The sequence below is a fragment of the Tympanuchus pallidicinctus genome, unplaced genomic scaffold (assembly GCF_026119805.1).
Source record: "Tympanuchus pallidicinctus isolate F22 unplaced genomic scaffold, pur_lepc_1.0 scaffold5, whole genome shotgun sequence".
NCBI classification, from domain to species: domain Eukaryota; kingdom Metazoa; phylum Chordata; class Aves; order Galliformes; family Phasianidae; genus Tympanuchus; species Tympanuchus pallidicinctus.
The window spans coordinates 38,882,218-38,888,450 of record NW_026294769.1 but is presented as its reverse complement, the minus strand read 5'-3'; the positions used below and the strand labels follow the sequence as shown (position 1 = coordinate 38,888,450).

Genomic DNA, 6,233 nt, shown 5'->3' with positions numbered 1-6,233 from the left:
AGGCCACCGAGCGAGGGCGCCGTCCTTGTGCGGAGGGGAGCGAGGGGCGGGGCCGCTGAGGCGCTGCAGGAGCGGGGATGGCCCCGCCTGGCGGGACGTTGTGGTGGCTGCGCGTGGGTCGCTCTCTGGGCCCGCGGTGCTTCCGAACGGAGTACTGGGAGTGCCTGGAAGCGGCACAAAGGAGGGGCAGGGGAGGGACTGGGAAAGGGGGAAAATTCGTATAATGGGAGCGGGACAGAGAGGCACCTGCACGCCCGTAAAGCTGCCGTTGTCACAGAATTACACAGCTGGGGGGGTTGAAATGGACCATGTAGTCCAACCGCCCTGCTAAAGCAGGTTCCCTGCAGCGGCAGCATGGGAGTGTCCAGGAGGCTTTGAATACCTCCAGAGGAGAATCCACAACGTTTCTGGCAGCCTGTTTCAGTGCTATGCCATCCCTATCGTAAAGAAGCACTTGTATTAGTAGGGAATTGTCTGTGTTCCAGTTTCTGCCCGTTACTCCTTGTTCTGTTGTTGCTCACCACCCAAAAGAGTCCGCCCCAGCCATTTGACTGCTGCCCTTCAGTTATTTATAAACATTAATGAGAGCCTCTCTCAAGCATTTTTTCTGCAGGATGAACCTTGTCTGTAAAATCCATGAAATTCAACTCTCTTGGAGAGCTATTACAAAGCCACGCCATCACTGTGATAGGATTTTGCAGACAATAAAGCAACAAATTGGTGCTCTTTTTTTTACGTGCTAGCCATTGCACACTGGCAATTTTAAAAACAAGTGTATCATACATGTATACTCCATTTTCAACTCCTCTGCACGGCTTTATGTCAGCACATGCTCTGCTCTTTGTCTGCTGCCCTTTTTCTCTTTGTCTGCATCAGTACATTCTGGGCCATAAGTTTACAAGGCCTCATGTGAAAGCAAAATATCCTCAGTGTTAGGTAGGAAATGTGCAGTGGGAAATTTGGGGGTAGAAGAACTGTTCAGGTGACATTAGGACAACCACTGTCCAACAACAAATTTCATCTCCTTGCAAACAAAAATCATAATGCTGATTGTATCCTCAGTCATGCACAAATCCTGTGTCCTAGCAGAGTTATTCCCTTTGGCCCATCACTGCAAAGATGTGTGAGCCAGGCAGGGCAATGCAACCTGAGTACAATTTTTAGCAGACAGATGTTGAATGTTTTGCTTTAACCTGCAAAAAGGTGTTAAGCCACCCTTTAAAAATCCCACCTGCTGATACAGATTTTAAACTGGTGTCTGTAATGGAGCAGGTTTAAGTCTGTGCTTGACCTTGGTGACCCACCTTTTCCTGCCTTCCATCTTCTGACTGTAGTACATTGCACTCTGGACCATTCCCTTGTCTGGTTCCCTGACTCTTGCTCCCTTTCTCTGCTCTTGCATATCATGTTTGGCCTCAGCATCAAAGCCCTTCATGGACCTCACTGTTGTTATTTTCTTGTGATAGTGAAAAGCTGGTGACCCTGACTTTGTTACTTTTATCCGTGCTTCTCAGAGCATGACCTTGCCTCCTGACTGGCTTTAAAGCTGTTCATTTTTTCCCCCTTCTTTTGAAATCCCATATCAAGACTGACTTCCCTGAGAGCAACTGACCAAATAATGATAAGTTGAGGAGTGCTGAGAACACTGGTCTTAGCTTTTGAAAACAAGACAAAGGCAAATATATGCACTGTGTGTAAAATACAAGATGTTCCCAGAGTAACTCTTAACTGCTCCTGTAATTCTGAGCTGGACCCCTACAGGTATGTGTACCTTTCCATGTATGGGAAGTGCTGCAGAAATAAAGCAAGTATTTTTGAGTCAGACTGGAGTTTATTATATGTTGTATTAGAACTCACAGAAAAGAGAGAACCTTGACTCTTCTTATGGAGGAAGTTATCAGATTATATACATAGCAGAGCATAACCAAACCACATGTCACGTATCAAAGGCTTGGTTTATAAGCAGATCTAAGCAGAGCAAAATTTTCTAAGTCATGAATCACAAAAGAAAAAGTTGTTCTATCATCTTTCTGCAGTGACTGCACATGAACTCAGAGAAATATCTGTGAGTATTTGATTCACTGTGCTGTATTCTCTCTCTTTGCAGGAAGTGAGAATGGAGCCCAAATCCTTTACATGAGAGTCCCTAATCTATTCTGTTTATATATGGAAAGAATGGATTCAGCTGAAGTATCTGTAAGACTTGCTGCATTGTGTTTACTGCTTGGTCTAAATTCCAATTATATGTTTGTATCTTATGTTTTTCTGCCTGGTGTTCTCTATGTTTTCAGTCTTTTCTTCAAATCTGCAAGAAAAAGAGTGGCTTAAAGGAGAATTATTCCAGTGAACTGTGGGACTGAGGAAAGCAAATAGCAATATAACTGTGGACTGTATATGTAAGATTATGGCATGAACCTAAATTTGGTATTTTCTTTAAAGGTTTGATGAGCCAAATTAATGTTTAAAAGGTCATCAACAGAGTTTGATATCCAGGCATGTTACCTAGGTCTGCTAATAATATTGTGCATTCTTGATCTCCTGTTTGACTTCTTAAACACATCTTAAGTTTCACCTCTGTAGTAATGGGTGGACTCCAATTCTGCTGTAGCCATACTTGGATTATGTCATTAGACAAATCTGTGGAAGATGCAGAGTCTTGTAATCATTTTAGTTGCCTTATCTATTGTGGTTGGTTTGGTATTTGCGATTGCAGTGAAACAATAATGCTGCTAAGCTGCAATTACTTGGCTTTCACAGAAGGAAAGCAAAAGTGTTTAAGAGAAAGCCTTCTGAAAAAAAAAAAAAAGACCAACAACAAGAAATAAAAGGGTGCTTAGGTTACAGCCCCATGTCCTTTGATTTTAGGTCAAAATGTGAAACCTAATAGCTCAATATTTTTATGCAGTGAATGATTGTGTTGGTGTAGGTTTTGGTGAGTGGGTGGTGGTTGACTTTTTTTTTTTTTTTTTTCCTAAATAAACTGTGCCAAATAACCTTGTGTAACATTCACCAGAGAGGAGAAATTCACAGAGAATAGATAACTGGTTTGTTGCAGCACCAGGGAGTCCCATCAGTTATCGGTAGCAGCTTTAATTCCTACATAAAGAATCCTTTATCTCCTGCTGAGAGACAAAAGCTGAAGGACTAGAGAGATAACAGATAACTTTGGTAGTGCCTGAATCGTGGTTGTGATTGTTCCATCATTCCGCATGTCTTCACAGTGCCAAAACGAATAATGTCAGTGCCTGCTGTCTTCAAAGCAACTCTGAATCCTGGCTGAACATTAATTAATTAGAGCAGTACCTGCTTGGTCTTGTGAACTGCTAGACTCTGTTAGCCTTATACTTCTGTTACCAGTTTTAGTCTCTGGTTTAATGTAGTTAAATCACCTTCCTAAATAATCCTAAATAATGGGCCAGACCATTTATTTTACAAGCGGCCACTGCTCATTTGCACTTGTGAAAGTGCTGCTGATGTAATTGAAGTCATAGGAGACCACATCCTGAGACTGTGGACGCTCTGCAGACACCTAAAAAAATTAAAGATGTGTGGCTTTAATTCTTTCCTGTAGAAAGTACATTTTTCTTTGAATTTGAATGGTTCTGACATCCTTCTGTTACTCTGCCTATACAGAAGTTTTGTTACAGTTCTATTCTCCAGGGTAGCTCTGAAAAAAATAGCTTTATTTTTCTCTGTTCCTTATTATTATTTTCTTGCAAATCTGGGCACTTTCTGGCATTGTATGTGAGCCCCAGTCACAGAACACTATATACTGTGTGCATACTGAGTGCTTCTAACCTCAAAAACAGAGAGCAACTTTGTGTAAAGAATGCATGATTTCTGTGGAGATTTATTAAGATTTAAAACAGGCCAAAAATAGATGTTAGAGACAAATCAAAGGATGTGGCTGGAGGCAAGGAACTACAGAAATAATTAATTTGTCACCTCAAGAACTACTATTGACCACAAAACAAGATGATACTGGTTGTAATCACTGCAGGGTAACAGAACGAATCTAGCGGATCCAGTCTCCCAAGAAACTGGGTGGCAAATTAGGGACAAGCCCTCGCCTATATGCAGTTAAGTAACTTAATGTTAGAGATCCAGTAGTAAAAAGGAGATATTTTGTGTGGGCACCTCACTTATTCCTGCTGAGGTCCTGACTTGCAGATGCAAGGATGCCCTTCCACAAAGTGTAGCGCCTGAAGCCTGGCAAGATTTAGCTGTAATGGGCTGGCCACTTGCTACAGCTTCTTCTTCTATTAGAAAGCTTAATGACCTGGAATTTTAATATTTTATTTCTATATATGTGCATTTCTATCATGCCATGTTTGTCTTATATGAATTTAAACTGCTGTATTTAACTATTAGTATTTTCAGTAAGGTTTTGGGGATACACTCTTTGGAATGAGTCACTGAACCATCTTTCTTGTCAGTTCCTGTTTGAGGGCCCAAAAGCTTTAGCTGTGTTTTTCTTTTTACACCCAAGTGAGGCACTTTTGTTTCATTCTCTCCTGCACTCTCATAGCATATCAAGTACTTTTAATTTCCTTAGTTTCTCATACTCTTATGTTTTGACTGTAGAAGATTTAATCATTTGGGAAGCAGCTCCCCAAATTCAGCAGTTTGGTTTCAAATAGTACTGAAATATTTGAGGAGAGTCTGCATGTTGAAATATTGTTTACAAACATGAAATTTCCCTACTGCATGTTCAGTGAAGACTTGCTCAGCTCTCAAACTTTGACTCAGATCAGGATCAAAGTGGTTTATTGATTTATTAATGACAAGTTATCTGGCAATCGGTGAACTTCACACAGTGGATTGATATCAGCAGTCCAGCAGACAAACCAGACCACAAGACATTTGCAGAATGCTGGCAAGCACCTACAGCTTCCCAAAAACCTTTCTATAGCCAGCCCCAAAGTTCCAGTCCCCTATGTGCCCATTCACACGTGAGCATCCCTCTTTTGCAGGAAGGGGGTGACAACGCTTCAGGGATGTGTGCCTCTGTCTTTAGGTTTTCTTTCTTTCTCTAGACTGCCTCCTAGTATTTCATGTTCTCTGCATTTACAGTGCCTCTTAATTCTTTATTTGTTACTTCTTGCTGCTTTTACAGGGAACTGTTCTCCTACCTAACTATCACTGAGAATGAACTAAGTGCAAACACCCATTCTACTTGGGCACTGTGTGGGAGGAATTCAGCTGTTGTCAAACATAAGGAAACATGTCATTAGCTAGAAGTGAAATTCTTCTACTGAGTTTTCTGAGATCTTGGCGCAGGGCTCCTCCCTACAACCTTTGCCAATATAAGTGCATTTCCATGCATTAAAAAATAAGCCCTGGAACCTTTTGGGTGATGTATTTTCCCTGTGTATGCCATGAATAGAAAGACTAAACTTCCTGAACTACCAGATGTGTTTGTTTTTCCTTTTTAAATTTCTTAGCAGGCAAAAATTACTGTCCAGACTATCAGAGACAGACACCAAAAAAATCACTAGGAAACATGTGGTAATCTTTATTAGAATGAGTTCTTGAACATCAGAACGTTGATTAATATGTTGTAATATACTGAAATATTTTATGCTATGAAGTCTTCAGAACTTAATGAATTGTAATATTCTAAGGGAGAAGTTTTAATTCTTTAATGGATTTATTTAAAGATGCCTGTCTTTTAAAGGAAAAGTAACTATACCCATAGTTGATTTTGTTCTTTCTGTAGGACACTGTAGGTACATTCTCTATTCTAGATAAGCTCATGCCTTCCTTGACCTCTGATTATCACAGGAGTTAAATAGCAGGTGCAAACATGTGGCCTAGGTTTTAAGAAATTATATTTGTCACTCTCTCTTTTTTTTTTCTTGACCTCTGTCTTAGGATGCTTCTAGATAGATGAAGAGGTGAGATGACCTTTCCGTGGCTTGTGAATATAGCTTTTGTTGAACTGTTTTTCTATTTAACGTTACATGGGCTTGATGCATAGACAATTTCCATCTGTTTTAGCTAAGTATCAAAAGACATTCCCTCTCTTTTCCAAACAAGTGATATGAAAAACAGATAATCTGAATCACAAAGGGGTTCATCTCTGAGCTGTGTTTACAGTCTATTTCAGGAGAAAGAAAAATAGGTTTAGAAAGAGTGTGTGACAGCATTTGGAAAGGCTATTACTCTCATCCCCGTATTTTCCAATTAGTGTATTTTAGTATCTATTATTGGTTTTTTTTTGTCAGCATTTT

The 6,233-nt window shown here is 40.3% G+C and overlaps 1 protein-coding gene across 1 annotated transcript in view; it reads left to right on the top strand.

Moving 5' to 3' along the window:
- Positions 1-1,724: 1,724 nt before the first annotated feature.
- Positions 1,725-6,233, top strand: part of LOC128090709 (transmembrane protein 68-like) — a 49,454-nt gene continuing 44,945 nt past the window's right edge. Inside the window, exon 1 of the mRNA XM_052703203.1 lies at positions 1,725-1,761. The gene's annotated coding sequence lies outside the window, so the exon portion shown is untranslated. The remainder of the gene's footprint in view (positions 1,762-6,233) is intronic.